The sequence below is a fragment of the Vicugna pacos genome, chromosome 3 (assembly GCF_048564905.1).
Source record: "Vicugna pacos chromosome 3, VicPac4, whole genome shotgun sequence".
Lineage (NCBI taxonomy): Eukaryota > Metazoa > Chordata > Mammalia > Artiodactyla > Camelidae > Vicugna > Vicugna pacos.
Genome location: NC_132989.1, coordinates 120692003 through 120708765, shown reverse-complemented (window position 1 = coordinate 120708765; position 16763 = coordinate 120692003). Strand labels below are relative to the sequence as shown.

The 16763-nt window shown below is 48.4% G+C and overlaps 1 long non-coding RNA gene and 1 pseudogene across 1 annotated transcript; both read right to left on the bottom strand.

Annotated features, from left to right (window-relative positions):
• Positions 1 to 264: 264 nt before the first annotated feature.
• On the bottom strand, positions 265 to 677 carry LOC102536133 (cellular retinoic acid-binding protein 1 pseudogene; annotated as a pseudogene).
• Positions 678 to 9792: 9115 nt separating this feature from the next.
• Positions 9793 to 10927, bottom strand: LOC140690168 (uncharacterized). The gene is made up of 2 exons (XR_012065342.1): positions 10627 to 10927; positions 9793 to 9973 (listed from the first exon to the last, which is right to left on the bottom strand). It is a non-coding gene; the product is annotated as an uncharacterized lncRNA (long non-coding RNA).
• Positions 10928 to 16763: the final 5836 nt, after the last annotated feature.

The following is a 16763-nucleotide window of genomic DNA, read 5'->3' as shown; positions in this document are numbered from 1 at the left end:
GTAAATGCGATGTGTTGCTATTATTAGATTAATTTACGTGAAACGTTCATCTTCAAATATCAAGTGACAATTTTTTTTGGAGATGTGTACAACCAGTTTAATGACTGATGAAACCATACAGATGCCAAACTAGGGAGCACCAGGAGCACAGAAGCAGAAAAGGCCTTGAGGGGAAACACTACATTACCGTGGGGAAAATGGGATCTCCTAATGTTGATAGGGGGGAAGGGGAGGTCCACTGGCAGCTCAGAACTATGACATTTTTCAGCGGAACATGCATCCCACCCTCAAAGCAGGAGTAAGCTGGCCGCAAGTCAGGATGAGCTCGTCGTTGGCCAGCTCGTGGGTCCAGGAGGTTAGGGGCCGTCGCCCTCGAGGAGAGTTTGTGTGCAGTGGACCTTGCTCTCATTCTCCCAAGTGGCTGAACTCCTGCACTTGCGTCCGTCCACTGTCTCCTCCTCAAAGCCTTCTCCGACCTTGAAGTCGATCTCGGTGGTGCGCACCGTGGTGGATGTCTTTATGTAGAACTGATCCCCATCCTGGCGGGTCTCCACGTGCGGCTTGGACGCAGCCGCCTTGGCCACATTCCTCAGCATGGCGCTCACGCCCAGCGCCTTGAGCAGCTCATCGAAATTCTCGCTGCTGCGCATCTTCCAAGTGCCAGTGAAGTTGGGCATGCTAGCAGAGGTGGCGGCGGCGGGAATGCGGAGACAGGCTCAGACAGCTGCGGCGCGGCAGGCACACACTCCAAGCTACAAGGCGGAGACTCAACAATGTTTTTTAAGTTCCATAAGTGTGGACAACTTTTTAGTGTGAAAAATTATCTGAAACTAGAATTTCTTGCATCCAAGGATGTAAGAGTTACGTACCCATGTTACCATATAGCCACTTAGGACTTTTTAGATTAGAATTCTACTTGTATAATTGTTTCTGTTTAATTAAATGCTGCTCATTTGAACAACCTGTGGATAAAATGTAAATGCTCCTGAGGCTTACAACAAAATTAAATCTTTTTTTTAAGCAGGTGGCAAATGATTGCTTTTCATAAAGTAACTAAAACTTTTAATATTCTAGTCTGTAAACTGAATAAAGCGTCTTTAACAATTCTTTAATTTTAAAAAGTACAACAAAATCATTTATCTCATTTAGTTTCTATCTGAAGAGTTGTTGGGAAGTAATTCTTTAATACTAACAAGTTGTAGTCACTGCAACGATTCTCCTGGAACCTTGCAGGCTGGTTACTTTCTGGAGAATTTGTAAGTGCTCTCTCATTAAGGGGATCCAAGTGCCGCCTGTGAGCCCTGCCTCAGTCAGGCTGCACAAGGCTGCACCTGCCAGGGCAGGGTGCAGCCAACCCACTCACATCCCCCTAGTACCACTGCGACTTTGCAACCAGAAATGTGGGCAGAGGTGTTCCTCCTCCAAACAGCCTCTGAGAACATGAAATTGAAAGTTTACTTATTTTGGTTATAAAGGTTCATGTATTGAAATCATAAAGAATCTTTAAAAGTTAATTTTCTTGTTTTTAAAAGAACAGCAGAAACTAAGATTTTATTAAAAGACAGAAATCTTTGCAGAAAAATATAAACCAAGTTTTTGAAACACTGAATTGGAAACACTTGATTTTTCCACTATTCATGACAGGATTTTTTTTTGGTATTATTCTTTTTTTTTAAATTGAGTTATAGTCAGTTTATAATGTTGTGTCAATTTCTGGCATATGGCACAATTTTTCAGTGATACATGAATATACATATACTTATTTTCATATTCTTTTTCCCCATGAACTACCACAAGATCTTGTATATATTTTCCTGTGCTATGCAGTATAAACTTGTTTATCTATTCTATATATACCTATCAGTATCTACCAATCTCGAACTCCCAGTCTGTCCCTTCCCACCCACCTCCCCCGTGGCAAACACAAGATTGTATCCTATATCTCTGAGTCTGTTTCTGTTTTGTATTTATGTTTTGTTTTGTTTTGTTTTCAGATTACACATATGAGTGATCTCACATGGCATTTTCCTTTCTCTTTCTGGCTTACTTCACTTAGAATGACATTCTCCAGGAACATCCATGTTGCAGCAAATGGCATTGTGTTGTCATTTTTATGGCTGAATACTATTCTGTTGTATAAATATACCACACTTCTTTATCCAGTCATCTGTCGATGGACATTTAGGCTGTTTCCACATCTTGGCTATTGTAAATAGTGCTGCTGTGAACATTGGGGTGCAGGTATCTTTTTGAATTAGGGTTCCTTCTGGATATATGCCCAGGAGTGGGATTCCTGGGTCATACGGTGAGTCTACTCCTAGTCTTTTGAGGAATCTCCATACTGTTTTCCACAGTGGCTGCACCAAACTGCATTCCCACCAGCAGTGTAAGAGGGTTCCCTTTTCTCCACAGCCTCTCCAGCATTTGTCATTTGTGGACTTTTGAATGATGGCCATTCAGACTGGTGTGAGGTGATACCCATTGTAGTTTTGATTTGCATTTCTCTGATAATTAATGATATTGAGCATTTTTCCATTTGCCTATTGGTCATTCATATTTCTTCATTGGAGAATTGCTTGTTTAGGTCTTCTGCCCATTTTTGGATTGGGTTCTTTGTTTGTTTTTTTCTTATTAAGTCATATGACCTGTTTATATATTCTGGAGAGCAAGCCCTTATCAGTTTCACCATTTGCAAATATTTTCTCCCATTCCATAGGTTGTCATCTTGTTTTGCTTATGGTTTCCTTTGCTGTGCAAAAACTTGTAAGTTTAATTAGGTTCCATTTGTTTATTTTTGCTTTTATTTCTATTTCTTGTGTAGACTTCCCTGATAGGATTTCTTTTGAGGTCAGAGTCCATAAATATTTACTAAGCTGTGAGAGGAATTATTGAGAGGTGGTCTACAAGCCCAGGTGTTGCTGAGAGATGTCAGACACAGCAGAATCCTCCTTAGATGTATGGGTGATCCTTCTGGAAGTTTCCACTAATTCAGCACATCACTAAGTGCTGATGACAAGGTGAGAGCCAAGTATAAATGCTCCCAAATTCCAAGGAGGACAAAGACTTCTGCTAAGAAATTGAGACGACCCAGGAAAATGGTCAAAGCTGAGAGTCACTGATCTTCATGGAGTTTAGGGATTTCAGAGCTGCCCTTTTCTGATTTATGAAGAGGGACAGAGACATCTTCCCAACATTCTGGGGCCTAGTTGGGGGTCTCCTGTGCTGGCTTCAGCCCTGGGTTGTGAGCACCAGTCTCTCCTCATCCTGGCCAGAGAAGGCTGCAGCAGATCCCCTCCCCATCTATTTATAAGGGCAGCTTCATCCAACTTACCCCCGGGACCCCCACCCCCATTTCTCACCTGTGAGTCCTGCTAGAAGAGTGGAAAGAGACCTCCAGCCACTGATGTCCCTGGAACCCCCATGGCCTGTCCTCCTCCCCTTTGTCTAAAGTGAATCCCACTGGGAAACAGACTCCTGGGTCCTGGGAAAGCTGCATCTCTCTCCAGGAAGTGCCAGGAACAGGAGAAGAAGGGATTTTGCCACCTGGCCACATGCATTCTCCTGGTGTATGGAGGTGCTTGTGATGTCTGGTGCCCTGGCAGCCATCTTTTCATCACAATGACCATACTCTGAGGGATGAAGTCCTGGCCCTCGGGATGCCTGGGAGGCCAGACACTCTCTGCAGATTTCTGAGAATTGCGGGCAAAGGCATTTGTCTGTTTTAATCGGAGCTAGCTGGGTTTGGGGCTGTTCATAGCTCAGAGAATGCCTGCCCACTCAGTGCTCACTGACCCTCATGATGACGGTGTGATGCTGATGTGATGGCTCAGGAAGACCAGCAGCAGCAGCCACTTTGCCAAACGCCTGTCAGTTCCTCAGCGGGTCAAACACAGAGTCACCGAGGACCAGGATTTCCAGCCCTTGGCCCACACCCAAGAGAAAGGAAGCCCTGTCCACTCAAGGGCGGGGGTCCAGTGTTCCCAGCAGCAAGTCCACAAGAGCCAGGAGGCAGAAACAACCCAGACGGCCATCAGAGGGTGAGAGGGTGCAGGTGATGTCTGCCCCCACAGCGGAACGTTGCTCGGCCTCAAGAAGGAACTAGGCACTGAGGAAGCTTCAGGGTGGACGAACGCTGACACCCCGACACTCGGTGAGAGAAGCGGGCGCAGAAGGCCACGTGCGTGTGATCCACTCACACCAAGTCAGGGAACTGGAAGAGCTCGAAAGCTGGTCATTGCTTGCCTGGGGCTGAGGGGAAGAGGGGCCGGAGGTCGCAGCTAAAGGCCTTGGGGTTTCTTCTTGAGGTGATGAAAATGTTCTGAAATTGACCTGTGGGGCCAGGGTACTGAAACCATTGAATTAAATGGGCAGGTTGTATGGTTTACGGATTGTATCTCAATAAAGCTGTTAAGAACATGCAAAGAGACCCAACCTGGAAAAGTGGAGGTGGGTCCTGGCGAGTCAGTGAGAGTAGTTCAGTGCTCTGCGGAGGACTGGGGTGGGGGTGCTCATACTCAGTGAGGACTCACTGGGGCCAGAAAACCACTGAGCCTTTACCTGCATTAACCCGCTCATTCTGCAGGGGGCCCTCTGAGCAGAGGTGTCGGAGCACCTGCCCAGGGATGTGTGTTGAGTGGTGTCCACCGGGGTGTCATGTTCTGCAGTAGAGACCACTGGTGTTATTTGATTTTTTTAAATTTACTTAAATATATTTTAGCAAAAAAAAAAAAAAGGTAGATCTCAATTTTGGCAGAGAAATTTGCCTCCCTGAAACTTATCTGGAGGAAAACAATATTAAGTCTGCAACACAATATCACTAAATTATTTAGTTGAAATGTTTTATAAATGGAGACTTAGTACAAAGTATGATGTGAAGATAAACTTTTAGTTAGGAAGCAGCACATCCTTCTGAAATGGCCAATCCAGGGGTTGTTCCTCTAAATAGCACTGCGGCAGAGGGCTGAGCACATCTGTATACTTAAAACATCATTTGTCTAATCGCTCTTTTGTTGAACGCTACATGTTCCAACGTTCTGTGAATTGACTTTAAATTAAAGTAAGATCCGGTAAAACAAAGAACAATGCAAAATAGATTAACTGGATCCACACTCTTCTCCCCACCAAACAGAAGAGCCGGCGTTATTTCCCTCCGAGGGAGTTTCATGTTAATTTCTTCAAAGAAAATCAGGAAAACACACATTTAATTAAGAAGCTTGATTTGTATCTTGAGAGCCCCGACCTGTTGCTGGACGAGATCTTGGGCACCTGGGTCCCTGCAGTCCTGCACTGGGCATCACCTCGGGACACAGCCCCCTGCCATCCTCTGCCCTGGGGAACCCTGAGTCTCCACTCTCCTCCACTTCCCAGGGCTTAAAAGGATTGTAATAAACTAAAAATGGGGTAAAAGGCATCCCCTAAGGTTTTCTATACACTGGAAAAAGAGGGACATTTTTGTTGTTGACTTGAAGATTGGGGTGGTGGAGGCATTAATGCTGACGTGAGGAAAGAACTTTTAGAAGGAAAAGTACAGGTGATTCTTGTAATGACCATGTTCCCCTGCACATACTTGTGTGTGTGTGTGTATGTTTCAGGGCACAGAATTTTACTGTCAACTGTAGTCTTATGGGATAACATTTTTATAAAAAAAAAATCATGTCTTGTTTTTTATTTCCATGTGGAGTTTTATTTACCAATTTTTAAAATGTTGTCTCCTATTTATAGGGATTTTCAGAGGTGAGCTAACAGTACTCGGTGTGTGAAATTCATAAAGCAGTGACTTCAATGTTTTTTTCCACCTACATATCTCAGTTGGACATTGTAACATCTTGTGGCTCAAAATAAGCAAAACCCACAGTTTTAGCGTAAGGCAGTCATTCATACTCCAGGAGGGGTCTCGGACTGGTGCTGAGGTTGTTTCCATGGCTACGGGGTGGCAGAAGGTGCTCAAACCTGCGCCTTTGAGATGAGTTGGGCATAAGCTTCTAAGGACAGTGGTCTCAAGATTATGGTCAAAACACCAAACGTCAGGACACAGATCCTCTGCACACACTTGCATCCATCTTTTGTGTGAATTAACTTTAAACCTAGGGGTTAACGTCATGTGAGCCCCCAACACACACCCCCAGGTGGGGCCCCAAGACCAGCTACTCCTGAGTCGGGATAAGAACGTGGTCGGAACCAGAGCCCAGGGTCCAAGGTCACATGCCCAGGACCCCTGTCAGGAAAGTCAGATGTGAATGTCTCCTGATGGGAATGTTCTGTTGAGTGAGAAAACCATGTCAGCAGACAGAGAGATTCCACTTGGAAGGTGATTAAGAAGTGTGCAAGATTTGCAGATACTAACTACTATATATAAAATAGGTAAACAACAAGTTTCTTCTATATAGCACAGGGAACTGCATTCAATACTTTGTGGTAACGTATGATGTAAAGTATGGAGATGAATATATGCACATATATGTATGACTGAAACACTATGCTGTACACCAGAAATTGACACAACATTGTAAACTGACTATTCAATTACCAAAAAAAAAAAATGTGCTCTCAGCAGTCCTGGCTCCAGCTGTAAATCCAAATGAGGGACCTGTGGCTCTGTCATGGCCAGTCACTAGAAACACACATGTGTTCCTCACACACGCTCACGCATGTGCAGCCAGGGGCCAGGGAGCTGCAGAAAGACCATGTTTCTTTAAGACCAGAGTCGCATTTCTGGGAAATTGCCATAGTTTGATCTTTTGGTTATGGGATTGTGAGTGTCCTTCTGGGGGTAGAGTCAGGATGTGGCCTCCGTCCTGTTTTTCTGTAATACTCCTGAAATTAGACATTAAGTTTAGCACAAGGAAAGAGGAGGGAGGGAGGGAGGAGGCAGGTGGCATAGCTCTGTCCACAGGGTGGACTAACCACGGTGGCCAGGCCTCCCTGCCTGGGTAATGGGGCAGTTAGGGTGCACGAAGGGAGTGTTTGTGGAGCCAAGTCACAGTGTCGATCCTAGCGCTCTCGGCAGAGGGGCTTTCATGAGGGGTCACTGGGGAGCTAACCCCAGGGTCATACCAGGTCACTTCCAGTCCCCACTGGGGGCTCTCTTCCTTGTAACGGGGTGCAGGTGGGGAGCCGATCTGTGGGCCCATTTTCTAAGGGAATAATGGTGCCTGTGCTCCAGTCACTGTGTGGCTGGAGGGACTGGTGTGGAAAGACCCAGAAAGTTAGCAGAATTGGACATTGGAGAGTGCCTCTGACAAGTTCCACTTGGAAGACGGCTGCCAGCATGGGAAAGGCTGCAGTGCTGGGGCTCTGGCCCAGCTCCCCGCTCTCCTCTGGCTTCTGAGTGGACAACAGTACTACGGACAGTCCTGGAGCGAGCGCTGCACCGACAGCGGGGCGTCTGGCCGTCTGGGCTTCTCGCCAGGGTCCCAGCATCCGCACCCCTGCTGGCTGGCTGCTGGGAGGGACTGAGGCTGCCTCAGGATTGACAGTGTGTGTGCACTTCAGGGCCCGGAGCGGTGCTGGGATGAGGCTGTGGCCTGCAGTGGCCGTTTCCCATTGGCTTCCATCTCTCACCTTCCTAATGTTGGAAGGGAACCAAGGTCCTATGAGTGGCAAGTTCCGGGAGCGGGAACCAGTGGCCCTGTTGTCCACCTAGGGGTGCCCTGCATGCTGACCGACCCACCCACATGGGTTCCATCTTTCCTGCTTGGTCCCTAAGTTCTGGTTTCTGCTGTTATTGTTGTTTATTTTTGCTTTAACTGCCTTCAATTTCTTTTCTTTCTCATTCTCCAGTTATTACACACCAATGTTTTCTGTGAAAGGAGATGATTGTGAGTCTTTTTAGTGTGAAGAAGTGTCTAAGGGCTTTTTAGTGTGAAGAAGTGTCTAAGGGCACATGCTAAGAGCATGTGTCTGTGACGGGATCCACAAGGAGGGTGGTGCCTAAGAATGTGTGTGAATGTGACCCTAAAGGGGGCTGAAGTGTCTGTGTGGGTTTTCTGAGGAAGGATATCCTTGGAGTAGGCATGCTGCTATGTGAATGCACGAGATCAAAGAGGGTTTGAAGATGTTAGGTAGTCAAATAAATGGGGGCACCGGGCAAGCAGGTGGAGGAGAGGGAGGAGGGTCCGGAAAATGGCATTATGCCTGCCTCCAGCATAAAGGGACTTTATTTCTTCTGCGTAAGTGCCAGCAAGAAACCGGTTAGAACCCGACAGCCGCAACTGCACGGTAGAGAGAAGAACTTAACTGGACGTGACCCAGTGCTCACTGGATTACAATTAGCAATGCAGTTTAGGCCCCCCACCATGGGTTTCTCTGTGTGCATCACGGGTAAGGACATGTGCAAAGGAAGCAAGCATGACTAAGCATTCCAGGGACAAGAGCATCAGTCACTCGAGAGACCACCTCTGAGCCAGGTTGCAAGAGGAAGGGACAGACAAGACAACTGCTCTTCCCCCTGAGACCAGCCCTCCTGCGGTGCTCGGGGGTGTGCTTTCCTTTTCTAAGTAAGTCCTGTAAAATCTTTCTCCACACAGCACACTGTCTCCTGTCTATGACCTTATCTTTCAGCTACGACAAGAACTGGGGTCTTCTCCCTTTCCATTTCTGAAGTAACAGAGAGCTTCTGAATCTTGGACCTTCTCAACCCGAGGACAGGGGAGGACACAGTTCTCATTCAGGTTGGCAATGCTGGCCAGTGAGGTGGGCACTTCTCATTTCAATTTAACTCGTTAAAATTGAATAGCATCATCTGAGTCAGCCTCAGGACGCTGCTGAGAGACGGCCAGCTTGTGCAGGATCACCAGGTTAGAGACCCAGACCATATCCATTCACCCAGCACAGTGGCCTCCTGGGACCAGGCTCTGCACCTGGTCCCACCACACAGCGTGCTCAGTCTGCACAGAGAAGGGTGCACCTGGCAGGATTAAGTGGATGATGGGGCGCACCCTCAGGAAGAAAGCTCATCTTCAGGAGGAGGGCAAGAGGCAGCCCCAGGTCACACGGAGGAAAACAGAATTTTAAGCTATATTCTAAGGACATTTTTATAACATTTCCTGCTTAATAAAACTCATGAATGACCATCTGGGAAATTTTGGAAATTGCAGAAATCTATAATGGAAAAAGCCATACAATTTCACCACTAAAAGATAATCTTATTACAGCATTTTATACTCTTTTTTTGAACATTTTTTCTTTTTTTATGGCGGAAGTCATATTGCCTGCACAATGCGATTTATTATTTCCACCTTAATATAGTATTATCTCATCAGTCTCCATTTTATAAACATGAACACTCACCCTATATTCTACAATATAGATATATCATTCATTTAACTCCAAGAAGTTTACCCATGTGCTCTCACACACAAAGAATGGGGAGAAGCAAACACCAACTCCTGCTGAGCATTTGCTGTGAGCCAGGGACCTTCCCCAGCAAGTTCTCACATGTTAATGCTCATTCACTCTGTGAGCAATCATGCAGCTCAGGAATGACTGCTATCCCCCTTTTGCAGCTAAAGAAAGCAGATGTTTAAAACAGCTTCCTATTGTAAAAAATATGTATGCATTTGATAAATTAACTCAGGAAATTACAAAGACATATCCCTCTATCCAGAGGTGACCACTGTGGCCGTTTTGGACAAGCCCTTACAGGTGTGGCTCAGCACATTTACGTACTCATCTCTGACTTGATTAATACCTAATGTCTATTGGTGAAATTTTAGGGTGTTTTACTTTTACTAGAATTTCTAAGGTATATTAGTAAATCTTGAAAAAAAAAAGGTGTAATTTTAAAATAAGTGATAACGTATGCTTTAAGATGCTTTTACTTCACTTCTTTGGGGTTCACGAGGAGAGCAACTCAGTTCAGTCATGGTCACACTGCTCAGCCTCTCCTTCTGGTTCATTCACCTTGTTTTCCATGGAGCTCAGGTAACAGACAACCCGACAGCCAATGGGATGAAAGCTTGTCTCTGCATCAGTTCTGGAAGCAAAGAGCGTGCATTTCACCCTTAATTCTAAGCATGATAATTGTGGAGGGTCTGCAGTGATTTACTCACTACAAGCGTATTAGATTGACAACTGACAAGCAAAAACTGGGTCAGACTCTTTGAATTGCCCCAGACAAATCCCACTTAGACTCTAAAATACACACACTTCCCCCATGGAAAATGGACCTAAAACTATGTTAGTTCAAAAATAAATTACACTGCCAGATGGCCTGGGACTTCCAGAATGACTGAGTGAAGAGTTTGGCAAATCCTCTTTCCAAAAAAGAAATAACAAAACTTTAAAAAACAACAGTCATTTCAGGACTCTGGAAATGGGCCCACAGGCAGGCAACAAACTGAGAAGCACTTATTCAAGGAACTACTAACCCTTGGACAGAACAGCAGAAATCTGCAGCGGTCAGCCGGTGGCCGCTGCTGTCCACCCAACCCCACCCGCTCCGTGTGTGGTAGTTCCACTGGGAAGGGCTAGCTTGATTTGGAGCCGAGTGTGGGAACACCCATGGCCAGGGCTGTTGTCAACAACAGCGGCCTCAGAGGTGTCCCGTCAGGGAAGGCCAACATCGCAGCTGTCTGCAGCTGTGCTGCTATTTGAGGCAGATGCAAAAGCTAGGAGACCAGGTGGCACCTTAGCTGAGAAGGAGAACCAGGTATCACTGGAGTCCAGAGGTTCTTGGGAGTTCCGAAATGCACAAGGCTGCAGGCAAGCTCAGGAGAAGCCAGAGAGGGTCCTAGCTATGCCTTGTTCCTGGATGACCGTGAAGGCTTACAAAGGCTTACACGTGCAGAGAGTGAGGGCCAGGACAGGCCTGTGAGCTGTTGGAACTTTTTACATGGTCTGAAATGACACACAGATCCACTGGCCAAGGAGGAAGCTTCGCTGGCTCGTGGCGTTTCTGTGGACTGAGCTGTGTCCCCAAATGCGTGTGCTGAAGCCCTAACCCCCAGTGGGACTGTTACTGGAGATGGGCCTCTGAAGAGGTGATTGCAGCTAAGTGAGGTCACAAAAGTGGGGCCCTGATCCCCTTTGACTGGTGTCCTGAGAAGAAGAGGAAGACACTGGGGTTGCAGATAAATGGAGGGAAGGCCATGGAGGACACAGTGAAAAGAGTTCCCACCTCCACCCAGACTGTGAGATGGTAAGTGTCTACTGTTTAAGCCACCCTGTCGGTGGTGTTTGTTACGCAGTCTGAACCAGCTGACACAGTGTTTAAGTACAGCTTCCTGACTAATCATTGCCTTGGGCAATTTCAGAAGAAAAACATCTTTGTGGAACAAAGGCTTACCCAGTAGACTGTAAGCAAAAGAGAAGGAGATGAATCTGACTTATTTACCTGTATCTGCATGGCACCCAGCACAGAACCCAGTACACGGCAGGTGTTCTGGATATCTGCTGATGATGGGACGCACAAGTGAACCACAGAGCTGAGGGCCAGCCCTGTCTCCACCCACGTCAGAACCTCAGAGAGCTCCAAGGGTCAGATGAGGGATCAGAGGGTCCTCTGCTCCGCCCAAGACGATGGCTGGAAGGTCCCTCTGAGGTCAGGCTCGCCCTCTTTGACTGAGCCCCAGGTTCAGAACCTGCGCCCAGGGGAGGCGAGGCCCAGAATCTGCAAGGATGTGCAAGGGTTTGGGGTCGCCAGGTGCAGTCTCAGTGTCCAGACTCCTACAGGGGTTGATGCTTGCAGCACATCTGCTTGGTGATTCTCCAAGACTGAACTTCTGGAAACAGATGGAGAGATGCAGATTTGTTCACATGATGCTGCAAGGAAAAGCTGGGTTGTGACATGGTTTGGAATAGAAAAAAGGCCAATTTTTCCGAATATATTTTAAAAAATAAAATTTAGGGCCCCATTACCAATGGATAGAATCGTTATGTAAACTGCTGGCCGGATTGTAGAGCCTGGAGCCAAAGTGCCAGCACCATCAACCTGTAGTTTAAACAACCTGTCCCTCCTCCTCTCTGACTCCCAGAGCCACCTCCCAGCCCTCCTGTCACCTCGACCCGCCAGCCACACTGGCTGCCCTCTCCAGGTCTCTCCTGTCCAGCTCAGCCCAACTCTCTCCACTCTCACCCCCTCTGGTACCTCTGTTTCTGCACCAGAGCCCCTGCGTGAGGAGACGGCTCCAGCATCAGTAGTGTCCCTGAACCGTGTCCATCCCTACCTCACTCCAACTCTCCTCAGTATATAAGGAGATCCTCATAGTCAGTAACGAAAGGACACAGGTCCCAGTGAAAATGGGCAAAGACCAGACCAGAAAGTCACTCAAGAAGCAGAGGTGTCGGTGAGAAGTCAAAGACATGTCCAGAGAGGGGCTTCTTCCATCTTTTCAGGCTCTAAGCCAGCATCCTCTCTCCGAAGCACAGTCAGTGGCACATTTATTTGAAACGTGCCTTTGCCTGTACACTTGTGACCAAACGTGGGTTATCTATTGTTCATTTTTTCAGATGCAAACGTGAGTTTTGCTTTCATGCCTGAGGAGTGGAAATGTTGGAACTTCTGGGACTCTGAAATTAGGATTTCTCAAAATGTATTTCTTCCCATAGTCAGGTGAAACACAGGCTGACCAGAGGGAGCTGGTCCTGCTGGGACAAGGCCAGAGGGCCTCCCCGTCCAGCTCACGCTGGGCACTCTGGGCCCTTCTTTTGTCCTGCACCCTGAAGTCTGACCAGGATGACCACATTCCTTTTGGAGGGGTCACTGGCAGGGGTGGTTTTGCCAGCCCCTCTGGCTCTAGTGGCCAGGCCCATCCATTATATGTCCCACACACTGCAGCGCCCAGTGAACATGGACAGAAAGGAAGGGGACAAGAGAGTGCCCAAGACAGTCACCTCAGGAAGTGTTGGTGGCCAGGTGCAGTGTGGTGAGTTTACCAGGAAGGGGCTGTGGATGGCCAGGCAGCTCCTCTGATGCTGCCCTCCCCTGTGGGCCCCCATGGCCACCCTAGACAAGTGGTGTGGGGGGGACAGCCATGGGGAATCCTGGAGGCCAGTTCTTCTTGTCCAGCTGGGACAGGGTGAGGGGCCCTTTGTTTGTAAGGAAGCGGCTATCCCACAGTGACCAGCTTTAAGGAGGACCAACTCTAAGGCAATAATCCAGGGGCTTAGCACATCTGCTTTATCGTGAGAGTAAAAGTTCATTAGATTCCTTATAAGAGTGATTTGCCATGAATTTGACAGGATTAAAATGGCACCACATACTTATGGGTCCACAGTTATTTCCTGGTCACACGGCAGCCCTGGCAGGGGGTCCCCTGGTAGATGGCTCTTTCCAGCAAGTCATTCAGAGACCAGGTGTGCCTTCCAGCCTGTGGCCCTGCCTTCACCTAGGGCCATGCCACCTGTATCCAGGTGACAAGGGAAGAAGGGCATGGCGGGGGCTTGGCTGGCTCTCCTGAGGGAGGGAGGGAGAGACAGGGCCTGTGTACCTGCTCTGGGGGAGAGTGGACTTTGGTGGACAAACCCTAAAACTGTTCATGAGAAATGCTGAATAATGTTCTGTGTGTAAATGTGACTTTAGTTACAAACATTTGACTGTCTGCTATTTAACGTCGGCAGATTGGTCAAAACTAACAACCTAACGTGGTATTTTGCTTCACACATCGAAACTCACGTCTTTTGTAAGGAACTACAAAGTGCTGGGGGTGTGTAGGGTGGCCGACACTCCCCCGTGACCTCTTCACACTGCTCTGTTACCGAGGCCTGACATTCCACAGAGTACTGCAAGGTTTTCTGAAGACTGATTCAAAGCTGGGTCCAGACACCTCTGTCCAGGACAAAGAGGCAGGGCCTCCCAAGCCTCAGGAGGACCTTGTGGGAGGGCCTGCCTCTACAGGGGGCTCAGCCTGCAGCCCTTCCCATGAAGCAGCGCGCTGTGGGGACAGCCTGTGAGGTCGCCACTCTGGACCCCTTAGTCTGTGCTCTTTGGAATGGCCCTCTCCAGCCTGAGGGAGCTCCCTGACCTTGTGCAGGAAGTATCAGGTTAGGAAACTTCAGACTCACCTCCGTGACAAAGCCAGGCTCCCTCCTCATGCCTGGTGGGGGTGCCACAAGGTTGGGCCACTCACCCGGGGGTGCTTTGTCTGAAGCCCACAGACAGCCTTGGTTGAGTGAAGAGAGGCTTTAGGGCAGAAAGAAAAGTGCAGATCAGGAGTGAAAAGGGAGCTGGGCAGGTTGGTCTCCGACTGGGGTAAAGAGGGGAAAACGTGCCAGAAAATAGCAGAGGGCCAACAGCAGACATATGTCTTGCAGGGCCAGCAGCCCCAGCCCGCGTCTGCCGGGCCTCCTGGGCCCCGACTGCAAAGGGTGCAGCAGTGAGGGGACACTGGTGTCAGGAACGCAGTGTCTCCTGGAAGCTGTGGCTCAGCGTGCATTCTCTGCCCACTTGGCCAGATTCTTTTCTTCAGGGCACAGAAGGCCCTTTGCTTTCAAGCCCTGAGGCCCTGGGAGCTCCAGTCTCCTTGCTTTGGCTGCACCTGCGGCCCTGGAAACAGGGACCGGGGAGAAGAGCAGTGGGGGAGCCAGGAGGAGGCTGAGCCCTCAGGACTGCCTGCAACTGTGGGCACAGGTCACAGGGAGATACCCGATCAAAGAGGCTCCATCCTGCCTGCCCCACACAGGCCACCCATGGATTTCAGCTGTCCTCAGGAATCCCAGGGAAAGGTGGCTCTTTCTGTCTCTTTGGAACCAAGGTTTCCAGAGTGGAAACAGTCAAGAGTTCAAGAGGGGACATTTTGAAAAGCATTAATGGGAGAGAATTGCCTCCAGCATTACTGCTTTCGGCTTCCAAACAATGTGGGGTTTTTAAATTTTTTTTTTGATTTTAAGATTTCTTTTTATTTTTTAATTTTTAAAACTAAAAAAAATTCTTAATTAGTTTTTTCTTTTACTGAACAATGTGGTTTAATGAAATTTGTTAACTCATCTTTCATGAATAAAATGGTTGGATTGTAGGAACGCTCAACTCACTGTGCTGACGCTATGTTTTAGTTCACAGAGGCAGACTGAGTTGTCAAGGTAGGTTTCATAAATAACCTCATGGAAATTCTCAGACATCAGCAGGGCAGGTGTCGGTAAGCTCAGGGTGGGGCCCTGGAGTCTGGCAGCAGGAGGGACCCCGCGGGGGGATGTCGGAAGGAGTCAGGAGGCGGGGGGGGGGGGGGGGGGGGTTGCTCAGCACGGCCTCATACCCAGCTGAGGGTCAGGGTCAAAGGTGGGACTCCAGCCCCTCATCAGAGCAGGAGGTGGGAATGGGTTAGGTGGCTCTGGCCCGAGGGCCCCTCTGCAGCTGCGGGCTGAGGGCAGTGGTCAATCTGAAGGTCTGCTGGGTCCAGCGCAGGAGCTATGGCCACAGGTGGCAGCCAAGCACTTGAACTGGGGCTCCTTCAAATGGAGAGGAAGAGCAGACTTGACTCCATACTGGGTCTGTTTCTTTCACTTTAACCTTTACATCCCAAGGCTTTTGCTGGTGTTAATCGCTAAAGGGAGGCTGCCTATAGATTAAAGAGTGTGCCTAATGGCCCAGCCCCAGGAACCCTGCCTCCCACACTTGAGCCTGAAGCTAAAATACCTTTTCTGAGCTCACAGGAATATTTTGGCCAGGCCTACATTTGAATGTCTTCAAGAACAAAGACTTTAACGCATCGCCTCCAGGGTCTGGCAGGCACCAGAAATTTGCAATAACTTTCAACCTTAAGCTCCCGCTCTTTGCAGCACAAACAAACCCACATCCACACCTGGGCAAGATGGTTAGTCCGCCACCTTCTCAGTCCTCTGGCTTTCCAAATAAAAGTGCTATTCCTTGCCTCAACACTTGCCTCTCTTGTGCAGCAAGCAGTACAAGCTTGGATTCGGTGACAAGCATGAGGAACACATAAATTTCCAAGACCAATGCAGAATAAACAAAACATCTCAGTAATTTCTCTGTTGCATACATGCCGCCATAGCACTTCGGCTATACTGAGATACATAAAATATGGTATTGAAATACACTTCATCTGTTTAGGTTTATCTCTTTTTACCTTTTTAAATGCAGCTAGCAGAGACTTTCAGACGGCAGCCAGGGTTCCCATTCCCCTTCTAGACCCTCGCCAGGGGTGGAGGGCCTGGCTCCCCTCAGCAGGAGTTTGTCACGGTTGCAGGCTTTAAGCTAAGCTGTTCCTGGTTACTGGGATCCTGTGCAGTGTATAGGACAGTGTTGATCATTGCGGTGGGCAACAGAAATTGACTGGGGCCGCCCACCAGAAACTGCTGGCTGCCACGGAAGAGGAGTGTGACCCTAACAGCTACCTTCCCCACCCCATCCTGCAGTGAGGACACCAAGCAGGGTCCTCTTGGCTTTGTCTGCCCCATGGGGCTTCTGGTATCTTTTTCCATTCCAATGACCATCTTCCTGGAGCAGCTGCTTTACCTGATAAGGAACTCACAACAGTGTTTTCATGCTAAAGGAATTACACTGTAGCTGTGTCCTGGGTTTAAAGCCAGGTTTCTGTGGAATCTAGCTTCATCACTCTTGGAACTCTGCAGGTGGTGTGTGGGGGCATCACTTGGCAGGTCATCCCCAGCATGGTCCTGACTTCGCTCTGCAGCCAGCCCTTCATCTCTCCTGGCCCTAACCACACCCCCTCCCCTATAGGTTCTAGTGATTCGGGGACGGGGACGGGTGCTGCCCTCCTGGAGCAAAGCCCTACTGGGGAAGGCAGATGTTAGCCAGACAGCTGACAACAGCAGCAGCTGCAGCCTTTGGGAGGGACCCAGCAGTTTGC